This window comes from Sciurus carolinensis, chromosome 13 (genome assembly GCF_902686445.1).
Source record: "Sciurus carolinensis chromosome 13, mSciCar1.2, whole genome shotgun sequence".
Lineage (NCBI taxonomy): Eukaryota > Metazoa > Chordata > Mammalia > Rodentia > Sciuridae > Sciurus > Sciurus carolinensis.
In genome coordinates, this window is record NC_062225.1 from 21,997,927 (window position 1) to 22,018,083 (window position 20,157).

At 39.8% G+C, this 20,157-nt stretch overlaps 1 long non-coding RNA gene across 4 annotated transcripts in view; it reads right to left on the bottom strand.

The window, feature by feature from the left end:
- Positions 1 to 7,601: 7,601 nt before the first annotated feature.
- Positions 7,602 to 20,157, bottom strand: part of LOC124963324 (uncharacterized) — a 47,459-nt gene continuing 34,903 nt past the window's right edge. For 2 of the 4 annotated variants that reach the window (XR_007104705.1, XR_007104706.1), the window contains exon 4: positions 7,602 to 8,063. This is a non-coding gene — a long non-coding RNA (uncharacterized LOC124963324). The remainder of the gene's footprint in view (positions 8,064 to 20,157) is intronic. The other 2 variants (XR_007104703.1, XR_007104704.1) reach the window with 1 other exon arrangement.

Sequence of the window (20,157 nt, forward strand, 5' to 3'; positions counted from 1 at the left end):
GTAGAGTGCTTGCCTTGCATGCACAAGGCCCTGGGTTCAATCCCCAGCACTGCAAAAAAAAACGACCAAAAAAAAAAAAAAAGGAAAAAGCTCTATGACACTGGTGTGGGCAAAGATTTTCTGGATATGACTCCAAAAGCATCAGCAACAAACACAAACACTGACGCATGGAGGTCTATCAAACTAAAAGGCTTTTATAAAGAAGAATGAAATTATGTCACTGGCAGGAAACTATGTTAACCAAAATATGCCCCACTCAAAATTCAAGGGTGGTATGTTTTCTGTCATTTGTGGAAGTTAGAAAGGAAAAAGGGAAAGATAGGCTCTCATGAAGATCATAAGGAGATCAGTGGATTAGAGGAAAAGGACCAGGGGATGGAAGAGGTAGGGAAAGGGAAAAGACTGGGGAGTGATATTGACCAAATTATGTTATTATATTGTGTGCATATACAAATATGTAACAAAAAAATCCCACCATTATGTACAACTATAATGCACCAATAAAAATTGTGGGGAAAAAACCTAAAAGACACAGCAAATGAAACAATAAACAGAAGGAAGAGACAATCTACAGAATGGGAGAATATTTTTGCAAATTATTCATTGAGAAGTGGTTACTATTCAAAATATATAAGAAACTCAACAGGCATGATGGCACACGACTGTAGTCTCTGTAACTTGGGAGGCTAAGGTAAGAAGGTAGCAAGTTCAAGTCCAGCCTAGGAAACTTTGAGAGACCCTGTCTCAAAATAAACACCAAAAAAGGCTGAGGATATTTGTGTACTCATGCTTTCAGCCACATTATCACAATAGCAAGCAAGGTACACGAGTCCTGGAAGAATGAATAGATGGGCAAAATATAGAGTATACATGCAATGGAATGTTGTTCCATCACAGAAAGGAAGACATCCTGAAACATGCCACATGAAGCCTGAAAACACTACCCGGTGACGTAAGCTGCTCACGGGGAGAGATGTACTATATGGCTCCACACACTTGGGGTGTCTATAATTAAAGATTCATGGAGACAGACTGTATGGGAGGTGGCTAGGAGAAGAGTGGGGAGGGGGATTTGTCACTTGATGAGTATAGTTTCAGTTGAGATGAAAAGAGTTGTGAAGATGGGTGATGGTGGTGGTTGCAGAATGAACTAAATGTACTTAATTCCACTGAACCGTAGGATGAATGGTAAAGTAGGGGGCTGTGGTTGTAGCTCAGTGGTAGAGCACTTGCCTTGCAAATGTGAGGCACTGGGGCTCAATCCTCAGCACCACATAAAAATAAATTTAAAAATAAAGGTATTGTGTCCATCTACAACTAAAAAAAATTTTGAAAATAGTGAAGATGGTAAATTTTATATTATAACCTATTTACCACAATTAAAAATTTTAAATGTTGGAAATTTGATGCCCATTGAAAAATGATTTCCCATTTCCCCTCCCCCTCCCCTCTGGTAGCCACCACTCCGTCTCATCCATGTGACATATGCCTCATAAGGGTGGAATCATGCGGTGCTTTCCTTTCTGTGTCTAACTTGTTGCCCTTGGCATAGTGCCCTCTAGGTTTGCCCATGTTGCTGTAGCTGGCTGGATTATTGTTAGAAGCTGTATTTTAACAATATGTCATTTGGGTATGTATATTCCATTGTATGTATACACCACATTTTCTTCATTCCTTCTTCTATATGCACAGTGAATAAGTTCTAGAGACTTATCATACAACAACCATACATCATCAATATAGTCCAGAATACGGTTTTGTGCACTTTAAAATATGTTTAGAGGATACACATCATCTTAGGTTTTTCACCCCTCCCACTAAAAAGTCATATACAAACAAAAGAACACAAGAAAAGCTTTGGAACTAACAAATACCTTTAGTATTTTAGTACCTTGTTGGGACAGAATTGCAGGAGTATGCACATGTTCAAATTTGAAATGTACACATTAAATGTGTGCTATTTTTTGTATATCAATTACACCTCAATAAAGCTAAAAGGAAGGAGTAAAAAGTTTCTAAGACCGAAACATCTGAGAACCCCTGATGCAGACCATCTGTTCCTATCTTCTAGTTCTTGTACCCTGTTTTCAACACACCTACCACTCCCATTTACTTCACTGATTGCAGAATTATAAAATCACAAAAATAAACTTAAGAGGTAAAACAGCAGGCACAGCAAGCTAGAGAATAAGACCCTCAAAATCATTTAGCTCTGCCAGGCTAGGCTGGGTTAATCACAACCCCTCCCTGCAGCCACTAGTGGGAGAATAATAATGCCACGGCCTAAATAGGAGTTCAGGTTTCACATTCCATGTCTGATATGATACAACAATGAGGTAAAGGCAGGTGGGTCCATTTTTTTTTTATCAGTCACAATTTACAGGGGAGGAAACACCAGTAAATAAATAAGAGAGGGCTGTAGTGAGTATCTTCTGTCTGCAGTCCAGGGGTCCCTCCACTGGGCATTGGCACCAAGATGCCTAAATTGCAAAGCACAGTGGCACATGCTTATAATCCCAGCAACTTGGGAGGCTGAGGCAGGAGAACCACAAGTTCAAAGCCAGCCTCAGCAATTTAGCAAGGCACGAGACCCTGCCTCAAAATAAGTACTGGGTTCAATCCCCAGCACCGCCAAAATAAATAAATAAATAAATAAATAGTACTGGGAATATAGCTCTGTGGTTAAGTGCCCTTGGGTTCAATCCCTGATACCAAACGAACAAAACGCTTAAACTACCTCTTGCCACTCAAGCCTAGAGGTCTACCATTAAAACATGCATTTTTTACTTAAATTGTTTTCATTATGTTTATAAGCCATGTAGATTTTTTTTAACCTTTTTCCATTCTTTTGGGTTGTCATTTTATATTTTGTAAGAGAAAGTGACCCTCTGTATCACTTTTCAATTAAAAAATAAATGTTTTAAATGATTAAAAAATAAAAGTTGTGGCACATGCCTGTAATTCCAGAGACTTAGGAGGCTGAGGTAGGAGGATCACAAATTCAAAGTCAAACTCAGCAACTTAGTGAAGCCCTGAGCAACTTAGTGAGATCCTTTCTCAAAATAAAAAATAAAAAAAGGCTGGGATGTTGCTCAGTGGTTAAGCACTCCTGGGTTCAATACCCAATACCAAAAACAAACAAAAAAAAAGTTAATGAAACAGAAGACAAAAGAGATAATAAAACAAAAGCTGATTCTTAGGAGACAGACAACAAAAAAATATTATGGAAAACGGCCAAAGCATCAAATAAGTGACACTAGGAATGAAAAAGGTAAGATAAAATACAGTAGATATTTAACTATGAAAAATTGTACATTAATAGCTTCGAGACATTTTTGAGAATTAAAGTTATCAAAATCGATGTGAGAATAAATAATCGTTTTAGTAATAAAGTCATAGTAGAGGTATTCTGGAGTCTCCTCTTAAAACTCACACTTGTCAAGATAAGCCAGTCTCAAAAAACCAAAGGACAAATGATCTCGCTGATAAGCGGATGATGACACATAATGGGGAGTGGGAGGGGGGCAAGAATGGAGGAAGGAGGGACTGTATAGAGGGAAAAGAGGGGTGGGGGGGAGGAAAAAATAACAGAATGAATCAAACATCATTACCCTGTGTAAATGTATGATTACACAAATGGTATGCCTTTACTTCATATACAAACAGAAACAACATGTATCCCATTTGTTTACAATAAAAATAAATTAAAAACAACAACAACAACAAAAAAAACCTCACACTTATCAAGGCAGCTAAACTCTAGTGAGTCGTTCCTCAGCAGGTCTTCTGTGACAAGAGATGGGACTTTGGACCCTGGACTTGTCAGTCTGGTTTGGAAGGAAGAATGGATGTTGAGAATACAGCAGAGGGACTGGTCTGTCCCCTGCAGTCAGGTTACTCCAAGGCTGAACCAGGCTGCCAAAACATTGCCTCCTCAAGAGCAGCACACACACCCCTACCCTGCTTAGCCCTGTCCACAATTCCCTCCTTACTCACTGCTTTCTTTGTTCCCTACTCTCCTCTTCTCCCTGTGCCTCCCCTTCTTTTCCCCATCTTCTGTTGAAAGTCAAAGAATAGCTCCTGGGGCCATGCTACCTTGCCCCACATCCTGCCCTTTCCTGGCTCCTGGCACTTCTAGCCTGAGTTGTTGCAGCAGAGAGATAAAGTCCTGAGGCCCGTCTTGGCCCATTCCCCAAACTCATTTCTCAGTATGTTCTTAGGGACAGAGAAGGGACCCGTGGGGGTAAGGAATGGGCAGTAAAAGGTGACAGTTGTCTAGCTCTGAACCCTGGTACTGGAGTTAACCCAAAAGATCCATCATTTTGTATCTTGCAGTTTGTAATCCAATTAAATGTCTCATATATAAACACTACTGTGTCTCAAGTTTGTCAGTATAGTTGGATGAGTAAAAGTTAAATGTAGTTAAATTTGCTATTCATTCTATTCCATCTGTAAACAACTTATCTGTAGCAATAGACATTATGATTATCACACACATTATATGTGTGTGCATGCTGGGGGGTAGAAAACTATTAAATATTTTAAAGACAGAAGAGCCTTTTCTTTCAGGAAAAGAAGGGGATGACCAGTGTAGCTCACATTACTGTGGTGATGTTTGATGTCTCTTTATGGTCCAACCATGAGGTGGGTGTGAAGGGGTCAACACAAGTTGAATTCAGGTAGGAAGACTTCCTTTGTGGATCTTGCCAATGATTTAGTCTCGGATTGACCCCTGCCCTTAGCAGGTACTTCCATGAACTCCTTACCTTGCTCAAAGACTGGAAGGTAAGATGGGAAATGGAAGGCAGATATTCTCTGAGACCTCCAACTTCTGCTGATATGAATGGTCTAGAATGACCAGCCTGTCCAGATACAGAAAATTGATGCTACAATGACATCAACCACACTCAAGTTCAGTACATGAATGAACACAGTTAGAAGGATGAAAATCTGAATTGTAGTAGGTATTTGGCGGTTCTTACCAAAGTCAGTCTTTGGTGAACGTGAATAGGAATCCAGCACCAGCACAAGGGTAAGAAAAGGGTGCCACATCATGGACATTAGCCAATTCAGGGAACTGTGACTGAAGGTCCCTAAGGTAGGTCCCCTGATATTCCCACCTATCTCATGTAATGCCTAAAATCCAGAATTAGAGCTATCTACCTTTCAGCAGGTTGCGGGGGGCTGGGTGAGGCTGGTTAAGGTTAGCTGGAGCTGGGACCAGTACTACTCTGAGCTTTTGGCACTTTGCTACTCCAGTACAGATGAGGGCTCTGAATGGAATATGATGGGGTACAGGAGGACTGTATAGAAGTAATGATGAATAGTGAGAAAACAACTTTCTAGTGGATCTACTCACCATCTGGACTTTCAGATCCCCCTCTAACACTACAAAACTTATTTGGGTTCAGTTTTTGGAAATTAGTGAGCTGCCTTCTTCAAACTATCCACCACTCCCTGAGATCGGAGACCTAGGAAGTAGGATGGATGCTTTCTGCTTGGGCTTTATACAGGCTCAAGTGCTGTTAACAAGTGACTACTCAAAACCTCCCTCTATGAGCACCTCTGGAGGTAACATCGTAGAAGGCCTGCATGTGTTTTGATGTGATCTGTTAGGCCCTTAGAAGTCATCTTTTCAAAAATATCCTCCCTGCTTTAGATCTACCTGGTACCTAAAATTTTATCATTAGTGTCCTTAGAGTCGCTCTAGGTCTCTAGGAAAATATAAATAATTCTTAACTCCAGGTAGGAATAGGGGATTGGTTCAGAGTTACACAAGAACAAACAAATAGAAGCCCCGAAATTCCTTTATCTGGATGGCAATCCAGAGAGCAAAGGAGTGGAGTGTGAATCAAGAAATAGAATTAGGGGTGTCTATCTTGAAGCTGTGTTTTCATAGAATACATGGTTTGTATTTACTGAATATTTATTTAGGGCGGCTTTGACTATGGAACTGATAGAGATATGGTATGCTAGCCTCTCCCTATAAACCACTCCTTGACTCCACCACTGCACAAGAAAGTAAATTGACTGCAAAGACCCTGGATATCCAGACACAAAGACCTGGACTTGAGAGGAGCTGTCAAATTCAACTCCCTTCCCCTGAGGCACTCACTGTGCTAGCCAGAAGCAGGTAAACACAGCAGGACTGTGCTAAGGATTACCCATAGGGGACCTTGCATCCTCTGAAGGAATTGTTGGCAGCACTCCCACCCATGGAGAGGCCTAAGAAAGAAGGGCAGGACCTTGGGTCACAAATGGTAGGAAAAAGGTACATAAATTGTGGCTGTATTATCCAGTCACATGACACAATCTTGTTGCCACTTGTCACATGATCTCTTTTCCCCTCTTGTTCTGGTCTTTCCCTCTTCTCCCTTCCCCTCCCTTTGCTCTGTTTTGATTTGGTTAAAATAGCTGCAAACCCTGGTCTTTTCTATTTTTACTACCCAGCCATTACATAATCCACACCGTAATTGCTGACTTGCAAAACTATTGGCAACAGTAGAAAAACCCCAGAGTTTTAAAAAGGAAAAGGATTATTACAGTACAAAAGCCTTTGGCAGCTTTACTGACTGGTAAAGCATCTGTAATCGTCACTTGCCAGTGGAAATCACATGGGCCCTGGGAAACACCCCCCACCTCAGTGAAAGTGGGCTAGGGGGTGAGAGGCAACCTGGCTGGGAGGAAATGGCAGTAGGTGGGGGCTCATATTCGAAGTATGCCCCAGTCAAAGGTGCTGAGAGTGAGTGCCAGGTTACCAGGGGTGCCTTTTACTGCTTTTGTTTCTTGCTAGAAAGTGCAATCTCCAGTGGCCAGGACCTTGACCTCATCAGCTTCCTGGCCTTCCTATACCCTGGACCATATTCCTGCAAGAGCCTGAGGGAGAGAGATCACCCCAGTTAAACATATGCCTGAGACACATGGGAGCAAGGAAGGTGCTTGTCAGGCAAAGAGCTTCTCTGCAAGACTTTCCAGACATTAGGACAGAACCACATTATTCAATGATTTCACAAAATGGTCCAATAAAAATATAAGAACTAGTGAGCTGATAAAGGGTTTTACAACCAAAAAGAACTATCTCACTGAGCCAAAATTCTGTGTATGTTAAGTGTGAGGAATGCAGGAGATGCAGGGGGAGATAAGGTCATCTTTCCCTGATTTTGCCAATGCTGCCACAGTACTGACTCCCCCAAGAACCAAAGTGATCAGTCCAATCTGGGTAATTGTATGTGATCATTCAAAACATTTGCCAAATGTCACATACTGGACTTGGTACTGAGATGGAACTGTGAGTAAAACCGCTGTCCTCATAGAACTCCCAGGTCAGTCAGGAAGGCAAGCATTAATCGAAATAAGATACAAACATAACATTACAACCACGATGAAAGGTTCTGAAGGGAAAGTATAGGGTGCTAAGGGCATTTAGAACAGAATGACCAGATAGGGTCTGAGGGTTCTTAGAAGATTACCCTAAGGACTTCAGGGTTCTTTCAATTTGGCAACTTTGTTTCCTTCTGTCCCCTGTCCCTCCCATCTTCCTTGCTTCCTATAGTTAATATTTATTGGGTTTTTACTATGCAGAGGATAATACTAGGTTCTTTTACATATATGGTCTCATTTCATTTTTTTTTAATTTATTTTTATTGTAAACAAATGGGATAGGTCTCATTTCATTTTTATAACGAACTTATGATTCAAATTCAGCACTTTAAAAGGATCTGTTGAAAAAAGCTGAACCATACTCTATAAGAGAATGATATACAATTTATAACATGGATTAATTAAGACACTTCTGGCTACAGGTGACAAAAATTCATATCAAACTTTTATAAGGGGGACAAAAGGGAAAGTCTGGGTCCATGCAAAGGAAATGTCCAGGATTACACCAATTTAATGTGTGGTTAGGTCCAGGTACTCAAGACACCATCTGGTCTCCAGTTTTCTCCATCTCACAGCTCAGCCGTCATCTATGTTGCCTTCATTCTTGGACAGTGTTCTCCTTGAGGTGGCAAGATGGTCCCGGCAGCACAGGACTTACATTCTACAGGGTTAGGGCAACCCAGCTGGAAAGGAAAATAAAAGCGCATTTCTTAATAGTTCTAACAAAAACCCTGACAGACATGATTGGACTGGATGTGGACCCCTGCCCCTGGCGGCCTAGTGCCATTCTCTGATGGGCATAGTAATGTGTACTTCAAGAGATGAACTTACTCCACTGCAACCACTTCTGAAAATAGGAAAGGGGGTAGTCCCCCAAAGAAAATGAAAATGTTCTTATTTAAGAAAGGAGAATGGTGAACAAAACTCACTGACCTCTACTGTTCTCAGTGTGGGAATAACAGTGGATGTCAAGACCACACAATAGATTCTTCCATCAGCCAGGTCCTCCTCTCTGAGGCATGTGCAAAAGTACTCAGTTCTGTGTGGCACTGGCTAGATTCACACTGCTCAGAGACTGTGACTTCTTGCTATAAAACACTAACTGTAGTCTTATTTATTTAGGTCCTTGCTCAGAGCAGTTTTCAAGTTCCAAGATTTTACAGATTTTTCCCAACTTTTCTTCACCCCTAAATGATACATCCTATTCAGCAAGAGCATGGCTGGGAAGGTTGCAGCTCATTGGCTCTTTAACCAGCATCCCGGGTTCTGCATAACTCATAGGGAGGCAGAAGTGTGACAAAGTCCTTTGTGGTGAAGTTTTGCTTCCCTTTTGGAGTCTGAACTGAAAACAGCTTTCACTGGGCAGCAAGAGCAATAATATGATAGCTCCTGGAACATCCACAGAGCAAGATTTTGGAGAACCACTGTTAAACATTCTGTGTTACACAGCACTCAGCAATCAGATGTCAGCAAACCCCCTGTCCTTGTGCATGCTTTTTTTTTTTTTTTTTTTTTTTTTTGGGTGCTAGGGATCGAACCCAGGGCCTAGTGCTTGCAAGGCAAGCACTCTACCGAGTGAGCTAGCTCCCCAGCCCCCTTGTGCATGCTTTTAAGAGTTGCCTGGATCCTCCCATCCCAAGAAGAAATCCATTGGTCTTCCCAGAATCTCTGCAAATTCCCAGCAGTTAATGCTCTTAGTAGTCTCTCTGGCTCTGCTCCAACTCTTGCTGGAGCTTTGATCTCTCTCACATCTCACCTCTTGAGGCTGGTTTCTTCCCTCTGCTCTAAGGAGGCCCAGATGTGGGACTCAGCTCTATTTTCCCATGCTTTACCCCAAAGAAAAAATATGTACACACAAAGTAACTCAAAACATCATGTGTGGGGCTGGAGTTGTGGCTCAGTGGTAGGGCGCTAATGTGTGTGAAGCTCTGGGTTTGATTCTTAGCACAAATGTAAATAAATATATAAACAAACAAATAAATATCCATCAACTAAAAAATATTTTTTAAAAAATCATGTGTCTATCAGATTTTCTTGAAAATATAAAGAGATGTGGATTTTATTTTACCCTTCTGCTTGATTCTTTTATCAGCTCCACATGTTCCTCACACTGTGTTAGTAGTGGGGACTAAATTACCCTTATATTCAAAGGACCTTAGCTTTCCATCCACATTCCAGACTTGGAACCTACTATGAACCATCCACTCCAGGTTCCTCCCTGAACAGCACCAAGGAATAGTTACAAACTTTTACTCTCGTCACCACCAACATTCTGTAGTGGTGAAAGGAATGGAATGATTTTTCCCTCTATGAATATGAATAATATCACCCCTCTTTAGAAGGAGAACTAGCCATAATTTTTGTTTTAAATAAATTTCTATTACACTACTCTAAATTCTCCAGCTCAGAAAACAGTTTGTGTAACAAGTGTGAAACAATTCCCATATGACCACTGACACTGAAATGTGAATAATCAAAGCAACACTTCTGTCCCAGAGGCACTGCCTTGTCTTTGAAAGACAAGGGGGTATATATCCTTGCTACCTTATGATGGAAATCCTGCTGTTTCCAGGATGGAGTTTTGGAGCCTTAAACTTCAGCAAAATAAGTAAAACTAAAGCAAGCTTAAGACTCCTTTCACCTGGGTTGGTGAACCTGGGATCACAGTTTAAACCAGTGAGAAGGCCTCTCCAAAAGAGAGGTAAGGACAGATGCAAGAAGCAGGTTTCCTCTCATGAACTAGACCAGCTCTAAGCCTTGCTTTCTTGGGCCACTCATGTTTCCTGTCCCTTTCTAAGAGGGTGGAACAAGCAAGGACTCCCCACAGAGGTCCCTGCGTCAGAGGCGGGGGCAGGGAGGCTCTGCAGGGCTGTGAACACCAAAAACAAGTAAATCCATGAAAGAAGAATCCTGAGCTTTGAATTCCTTTGTTCATCACTCCAAAACATGCAACTGTAGACATGGTAGCCTCCCTTAGGAATCCTTTTAATTCCTGGGAAGACATGGTGAGATGTTCCTAAATTCTTCCCAGAGGCTAAAATTTATAATACCAAAGTACATTAGTAAAGAAAGGAGGAAGGTAAGGATGCGGAATATATTTTTTACCTTCCATAAGAAGGTGGCAAAAGTTAACCTTTCATTCTTTAATGACATAGAAAAATACACCTTTAAATATTTTTAACCTAAAGGAACTCAATCAATAAAAACGTATAACAATACATTCTAAGTTAAATAAACAGGAATTATTTTTAAAATAAATGGAACTCTCCTATTCATACTGTTCTGTGCTTTGTTTTTACTGACACAAAAACCTACTTCCATGTTTTAACAGTCACATAGAATTTCACAGTACCCCTACTCATGGACATTCACCACTGCAACAAACATCCTTCTCTAGACAACTCTGAGCAGAAGGGTAAATTACTCCTTAGATGAAATTTGTTGCTTTACTGTGACTTACCTATTTGTATTCTTTGCCATTTTCTATTGGGTTTGTAGTATTTTTCTTATTGATTTGTAGTATTTTTCTATAGATTATAGATCTTAATCTATCATATATTACATATATTATAAAAATAATTCTCCTAGCCTGTTGCCTATCTTCTAACTTTATAGTAACTTGTGCCAGAACCAAGTTTCTCTTCTTTTTTTTTGAACCCAAGGCCTTGCATATGATAGACAAATGCTTTACCACTGAGCCACATCCCTAGCCCCAAGTTTCTCACTTTTATGTGGCAAAACCAATTACAAATTATTTAGAAAAAAGTGAAATGGGAGCAATGCACCCCAAGCTCTGAGCCATCATGGCCTCTTCCACTTAGGTTCCTTGGTAAAGTGGCTGGTTGGGCAGTTATTTTCTGAACTCTGGTTTTACAGCCAGGGTGACGGTGAAAATTGATCAAGAAATGGCAAAAAGAAGTATGAGGATTTTTGTTTGTTTCCACTAATTTGAGGTTGCTTTTTTTAAATGTTTGAAGTCATAGTACTAACAATGTTAAAGGAATCCTGAACCACTGAAAATCCCAAAACAACTTTATGAACAATGATCTGAGAATTTCCAGATTTCAAACTATGTAGGCTTTAGGGCATTACTTGCTGTCACCATGAAGGGAATGACTGAACACAGCCCAGGAAAAATAAACGTCAGACCCCCAAAGGAATACAAAAGCTCAAGAGTCCACTGATTCCTACCAGAGTTTTACGCAAGAAACTTAAAAAGTTTCCATTCAACCTCTCAAAGATTAACACAGCCCACTCTGAACTAGAGCAATTAAAAAAAAAAAAAAACCCTAGTGGCCAAATGGGATTTGCCTAAAAGAGGGCCACTGGCTTTTCCCTAAAAGTACTTAGCTCCTATACCTACATAAAGGCCCAGGATCTTGCAGCAGTTGTCCTAGTTGGCCATCACTCACCCTCAGTGATCCCATTACACCCCCACATTATTTAAGCAGGAAGTGTAGAAAGCATGCCTGAAAAATTGTCCTGGCAACCTTCCCTCCAGCTGAAACTTGACACTCCTTTATGAACTTGCTTTTCTGGGCAATGAACGTTCCACCATAAAAGCATTCTTCAGTGTCTAGCAGGAGGAGAAAGAGACTTCTTTGCTTGATGTCTTGTTGCCTTGATGTTGCTTCAAAAACCATTATTGTTATAATCTTACCAAAAGCATTCTTTTTTTGCTAAGGCTCGGGCTGAACGACTACATTCCTATTCATTGCTGTCATCTGCTGACCTCCTCATCGCCAAGGACTGGATCTAAGTCTTCCTTTCCACCTCAAGTCAGACCCTTTGCCTGGTCATGAGCTCCTCTCTTTCTACTACCTCTCACTGTGCCACCTATCAGACCTCTCGGATTCACTTCTTTCTCTAACGAGCTAACGGACAACCACTCTCCTGCCAATACTCTAAGCCACATCTATTCCTCGTCTTCCATTTGTTGCACAACCACACAGCGTCTATCGGAATGAAGATGTCCTCTGCTTTAATCCCCCACTTGTTTCACACTGCTGAAATAATCATTTAATAATGAGGGCTGCTTCCTCTATAAATTCATCGTCTCCAACACTGGGTGAGTCTTCAGCACTGCTCAGTTATCCTCTTACATGTCCCTCAAGGTCACAGCCATTGGCACAAGAGCTTTTTGAAACCATACTACTCTCCCCACTATCCAATTTGCTTCTAACAGATGACTTCAACTTTTTTTTTTTTTTTTTTTTTTTTTTTTTGGTGCTGGGGATCGAACCCAGGACCTGTGCTTGCAAGGCAAGCACTCTACCAACTGAGCTATCTCCCCAGCAACTTCAACTTTTACCCAGAGAAAACAAAGCCCAGATATCTCCCAAAACCTCATCAAATCACTCCGTGCCATTATATCCCTTGTCCTTATCAAATAAGACTTAAAAGTACTCAGCAGTGGTGGTGCACACCTATAGTCCCAGCTCCTTGAAAGGCTAAGACAGAATCACTTGAACCCAGAATTCAGGCTAAGTCTGGGCAACACAGTGAGACTATATCTTAGAAGGGGGGAAAAATGTTCAGCATAATATTGGCAAAATGTAGGAAAGTAACAAATGGTGGTACTGGTGGTGATGTTAATCTCAGTGCAGCCTTTGTCCTTTGTTCAGTTCAAGTTTAAACTTGTCCTCCAGTACTCAGGATACAGTATTCGCTTCTCCCCAGGAGCCTTGCTCAACCATTTCTACTAGCTTTTTCCCCACAGCATAGGGATGTGCTCTCAAAAAACAGATTAACAGCCCTCTTTACATCTTTCACCCTCCTTTCACTAATTCTCCTCAGTTCACAGATGAGCTTCTTGAAAGAGTAGCCTCCTTAACAGGGTCACACCCTTGCCTCCCATTCACTAGCTGCAGTCACATGGTCCAGTAAAACAGTGAATTACTCTTACTTACCAAAGGTTCTGCTCTTTGGAAAATTATTTAGCGATTATCAAAGAAGCACAGTGAATGGAAATACACTGTATTATTGATTAGAGTTATAACAGTGAGAGTAATTTTTGATAATAGGAACAAGAACAGATTTTCAACACTATTGATATAAGTGACAGTAAGGTTGTTTTTTTAAAAATGTTTGAAGACATAGTACTAATAACGATGTTCATATAAGCAAGATTGTTTACTGCTTTTTAAAATTTATTTTTATTGTACACAAATGGAATACATACTGTTTCTGCTTGTACATGAAGTAAAGGCGTACCATTTGTGTAGTCATACTTTTACATAGGATAATAGTGTTTGATTCTGTTATTTTTTCCTTTGTTTACTGCTTTTTTAAATCAACCAACCTGTTTTCACAAAACTTACCTAATTCTCTAGATCCAAAAATTGGAAACAATCTCTTCTTACTCTGAATTCCCACAGCATCAGTCTGAATCTGTCATACTATGACTTTATCTACAATTAAAGTTATCTAAGCACTAAACGTAAGTTCCTCAAAAGCATGCTCAGTCAAGTTATTGCAGAACTCTCTGCAGTTAATAAGTACTTGATAAATGAAGAAATGGGCTTAATAAACACTACTGGAGAAAGCACAATTTTAATTAGAAATCAATCTAATTGGCCCATTAAATCAGGCCCCCCGAAGAACCTAAAAATTATAACCTAATAATTATAACCTAATAATTAGCTCTCCTTACATAGTCTAATAAACTTGCATTCATACACATGTTGTAATTTAGGTTTTCACTTCTGTAAATATACCTTGAAAACTCAAATTTTGAGACTTTTCTCATACTATTTCCTCTTAGGATCAGTCTGGAAAGCCTAGGATAAGTCAATGAGGCAGCAATCATTCAGGCTGAAGGGGGGTGAGCATTCTCCCTTCTCAAAAATACCTTGGGAAGGTTTCAACTACTTTCATATAACCTAGGTGTCAGCACCTCAACACAGGTCTGGCTTTGCCCTTGCCTGACCTCCCTAGATCTACTCATTTCTAAGACAAGGAAATTGGTCTAGAAAAATCACAAAAAAATGTTTTTGGTACTAATATGCTGTAAATAATTGCATATTACTTACCATTTGAAAATTAGATTTTATTCTGAAAAGCAGGTTGAATGCTTAAAGAAATGCAGTGGTAAATCCTTCTGTGTTTGTGAGTATACTTCATGCCTCCCAATACCCTCAATATAACTGTTAGATCATCTATATGAGACCAATAATTCTCCCAAAGCAGCACATGCAGGAGCTTCTTCCAAAACACTGACATTCCTGTCACACGTCCCTCTGAAGAAGCTAGTCCCTAATCCTTACCCAGGCAGAATTACAGGCTTTGAGAACTATGCCAAGGGTTAAAAGGTGGCCAGGAATGCATGACAGAAAACAGGGCAAGGTCAAGTGACAGGCCCCAGTCCCTCTGGAGCCAGAACCTACACCTCCCAAGTATGCTTTACCGTGGTAGAGAGTATAATTTCTAGCAGGGCTAAAATCACCAACGGCACACGGCCAGAGGGAGGGCCAAGGTGGGTAAGCAAAAGTCAGAGATAAACAAAAGAGGCTCCTGATTTAGTATCCAAACAGTCAGGAGAAAGACCTACAATGTAGCTGCGCTCTCTGGGTAAGATCCAATTTGCCAGTAGGCAATCCCCTACCTTCATGGGCCTCCTCATTTGCTCTCATCCTTTAGGAGGAGAGATCATGTGACTGGGGCCCAAGTGACACTAGCTTAACTAGTTTTGGAAATGCCTAAACAATGATCAGTTCATAAAGCAGAAACTTTCAACAGTGCCTCCATTTCCTCCCTCCTTCCTATAAAATCTGAGCAATAAGACTTATTATGAACAACGCAGCAAAGCTGTGGGATGAGGTTGTGGGAAGACTGTCCCACCCAGCTCAACAAGCCTCAAGAAGAAAGATTCTATCAGTCCTTCATGCACTCATTCCATCATCCTTTCCAGACTGCCCAGAATGCTCCAAGCACTGGGCTGCAAGGATTCCCTGCAAGATTCTTTGGACACAAGTCTAATGATTGCCAGCCATCCTTAAAGTGGACCCTTTGGATTCAGAACATCTAAAAGGTCATTCCTGCCTTTTGTGTTTATGCTATCAGAATGAGCTAAATAATTTAATCCCATAAGTATAATTTCCAGTCGGAAAACTGAAGTGACTTAAGAGGTTCATGATTTTCTACTCATTAAAGCAGGTCCTCCTAGGATTTTCACTAGCTAATGAATACACAAGCGGAGGTAACATGGGATTCGAAAAATAAACAAACATCATGACTTAAAAAAAAATTATTTTTTCATTTAACTAACTCAGACAAGCCTTTCCTTCACTGAACAAAGTCAATTCACTTTTACTGATTTGCTTTCAAAGACTGAAGCCAGAATTCAGTAAACCACTAAGACACCACTAACTATGCCGTAATTAAACTGGGCAACCTTACTTCTAAAACACCTCACAGCTATTTATGGAACTGTTAGGACTCCCTAGCCCCTTTGAATTCAATGGAACATCCAACATTGTCTAGGTTTAGGAGAATGTCAGGACTCAAAAGGACTAGGGAACAATGCAGTGACTGCCTATCTCATAATTGTTCCTACCTCCAGGCTGCAGTCTTTGCTTCAGTATTTCCTTCCTTGGAAAATTCACCTCTAAGAGATAAGGAGTGGGAAAATGAGAAATGGAATTTAAAGCTACACATCTCAATTTGAATCCTAATTCTACATTCTAATTGAGTTTCTTTTTTTTTTTTTCCCCCTCCCCCCACCCCTCCCACCCCTCTTTTCCCTCTACACAGTCCTTCTTTCCTTCATTCTTGCCGCTCTCCTTAGCCTAACTCTAAACCTAACCCTAAACCTAATGCTAGCCCCTCCCACCCCCCATTATATGTCCTCATCCGCTTATCAGCGAGATCATTCGTCCTTTAGTTTTTTGAGATTGGCTTATCTCACTTAGCATGATATTCTCCAATTTCGACCATTTGCCTACAAATGCCATAATTTTATCATTCTTCATTGCGGAGTAATATTCCATTGTATAAATATGCCACAGTTTCTTTATCCATTCATCAACTGAATCTAATTGAGTTTCAATATCCATATAAAAGAAAAAGTAATCGTGAAAAGTATGCAGGAGTATGTTAGCTAAGTTACTATATTGGTGGCACTCTGTAATTGATAAAGTGATTTTTAGGTATTGTTTTGGCTGCTGTGTATTACTACTGAGCACTCCTACATTTCCCCAAGATTGACCCTCAGATCTAATTGAGATTGCTATCATATACTCTCTTCCAGTGTCTCTTTTAAGACTTACAAAGAGGGCTGGGAAGATAGCTCAGTCGGTAGAGTGGCCCTGGGTTCGATCCCCAGCACCACCAAAAAAAAAAGAAAAAAAAAAAAAAAAGACTTGCACAGCAAAGACAGAACCAAGATACCACCATGCTTCCCCCAAGCCTGTAAGGGCACCAAATTTAGGGAATCTCTATACTTACTGCCTCTATTTTAGAAATAACTTTCTCTCTAAATGGAGGTCTACAGCCTACAGAACTTTTCTTCTTGGATGTACCTCTAGACCTTCAAATTCAACTCTGGGAAACAAATTCATCTCCCCCTTTCTATAAAAGTGGCTCCCCTTTCTAATTACCCCCATCTCTGTCATAATGGGTAGACAAACACTGACATTATTGGTGACGGACTACTCCTTATTCTTTTTACTCTTCCAGCCTTACAGACTATCGAACCAGTAGTTTCTTCCATGAAATGTCCTTAGATTAGTCCTTTCTCTCACTGGTCAAAGTCATTATAATTCCACTGCCCACCCTAGTTGAAAATTTATCATTTTAGGCCTGTACTTCCACTATAGCTTCCTAATCAGTTTCTCTAATCTTATTTTCTGCTTCATTCATTTCACACACCACACCATAAAACCTTCCCTGATTACTACCTTTTATCACCACTATCTTCCCAGGAATCTACAATGGCTCTTCATTACCTAACGCACCATGGTAAAATAATCTGCAGTCTACCCACCACTCACAAGTCAGAATTCTGTTTTTTAAGTATTTTTTTCCAAATCTGAAAAGACAACTTATAATAACATTGTGTTGTATGATTTTTTTAATATACACACAGCAATGGCTATATTATTTCAAGTGAAAGAAGTTCATATACTCTATGTATTTCCATGTATATATTATAGCCATCTTCCATGTTAATTATAAATCTATCTCATTTATCAATGTATGGACACACCATAATTTGACCAATTTCTTTTTTTTTTTTTTTTTTTTTTTTTGCCATGCTGGGTGTTGAACCCAGGGCCTTGTGCTTGCAAGGCAAGCACTCTACCAACTGAGTTATCTCCCCAGCCCTGACCAATTTCTTATCAACGGCCATTTTGTTCTCTACACTCTGTAGTAACAAATATACTCATACATAAATCCCTGTACACTCGCCCTTAGTAAAGATACCTAGAAGTGGAATCAAAGATGTACTATGTTCACTTTAAATTTTGACAGACACTGTCAAGTTCAACTTCAGAGAAGTTGTACCAATTTATATTCCCAGTCACAAAGTATGAGTTCCTGCTTCTTCAAGCCCTTACCAGCAATCCAGCAGTAAATATTTTTTTTCTTTTCTTTTTTTTTGTTCTAGTCCTAAGGGTTAAACCCAGGGCGCTTCACGGCATGCTAGCTCTTCCACAGAACTACACTTCCAGTCCTTTGTCTTCATTCTAATACTGCAGTTGAACTATGGTAAGTCATTTCTATTTGCATTTTCTGCATTGGAGTGAAACAGCCTTTTTCTGTATGTTTTATAGTTATTTGTATTTATTCTGTGACTTTGGCACATTTTCTTTAGTGGTATTTGCTTTTTTTCCCTTGTGATCTATAAGAGCTTTGTGTACATTACTGATATGTTTTTAAAAACCTAATTATCTTCCAATACATTTATTACTTTAGTTTTTACATAAAAACCTCTTACCCATCTAGAATTTATTTTGCTATATGGTAACAGTGATTTTTTTTTTTAATGGTTAGTCAGTTTTCTATTCTATATCATTTGTCCTAACTATCCTTTCCCAGTGAAACTGAGATCTGATTCTGGACTTTCTGTTCCAAGTTCTGCTCACTGAGAATTCTCCTTGAAGAATTTTCTTCATTGTCCACACAGGTCTTACAAAGGTTGCTGCCTATATTCAAATCGTTGCCCATGCCTGGATAATCCTCCTACCTTTATGCCATAGATCATTCAATGCAAAATCATGGGGCTAAAAAGTAAATGCCTTTAAAAAAGAAATGCCTTTAAAAGAGAAAGATAATTGAAGAGAACACATCAGAGGTTCTACAGATGATCTTTTGTGTAGCTGAAGAAGTGGATGGAGCACTTTATTCAGCTGAACCCTATAGTGGGTTCTGAACAGACAGAAGGGAACCAAGAGTTGCACTTAGGAAGAATGATTAGTGAGAGTTCAACTGCTGCACAAAAGAGAGTGAGAACAATTTGGAGCCCTTGGTGGCAATATAGTATGGAAAGGAGAAAAAGACCAATGTCATATGCGTGGGCAATATGAATCATGATGCATCCCTAATAGAGAGCACTTTAAAAATAAGGGTAGTCAGTATAGAATAAAGTTACTTACTTTGTTGCAATGTAAAATCCTGTTCATTACTCGAAAAGTTTAATAAACTCTACTACACATACAAAAGCTTTAACTGGGGGTTCTGCATCTGGGTCAATATGGATAGAAACAGGGACAACATGCTTGAAACTGTATGACCATCCATGATCTGAAATAATTTAGTGCGAGTAAGACCTCATAATTAGAGGGACCACAATACATGAGAGCTCCCAGGAATTTATAAGAAATCTGGAGGAAAGAATCAGACTTCCTACAAGTTGTAGAATGATACCTTGAGATAAAATTTAAAAGGAAAGAGTAATCCGAGTCAATTTATGGCTTAAGCTGGGATACTCAATCCTTATAACTATTTAAAAGGAACCAAACTGCATAAGGTTCAGTAGACTTACAAACACAGTCACCAGGGGAGGTGCCGATTACTCTGTTTATACAAGAAAGGATCACAGGTCCCACCCTTTCTCCACTTTTCATGCTTAGAAAGGAGTCAACTCTCACCTCTTCCATGACATTTTCTCCCCAAGGTATTAGCCCTCAGATGTTCTCTTTCTAGGACTTCCATTTCATTCAGAATCTACACCTCAGATAAACCTTTAATTGTTCTTGAATCTTTTTTTCCTTTCCTGTTAATTTTACTGTAGAATTCAACTAATTCCTTGTAGACCTTTAAGAAAAGAAGTGGGGGAGTGGGGAGTGGTCTCATCCTAAACAGCTTACATTATACTCAAGAGGCTACTGGAATTTCTGATGGGGGAACAATAGTAGATAGTGATATGAAAGTAAGTTAATAAATGTTCCCAGATAATGACATACCTGAGTCTAAGAACAAAATTGGAAGAGGAGGAGGTTTGGAATAGGATAAGAGGATGGGTTTATAAAGACTTTTAATGTGGCTTAGAAGTTGACTTTAGGATGCCTAAATGCTATCCAGGTTACAGTGTCAATAGTGTTTGGTTACTGTGAGATAGCAACTCATAAGAACAATGTTGGAGACAAGAGATTTAAGAGTATTTGACATATTAGTAGTAGGTGAAACCATAAACAGATGGCAGGGACAGTATATAGAGGAAGGAGGTAAGGGGGCCAAGGATAGAATCTTAGGAAACGGCCTCATTTAGGGAACCTGTTAGGGAAAAATCTAGTAATGGGAAAACAAGTCTTTCACAGATCAGGCCAACTTAGTAAA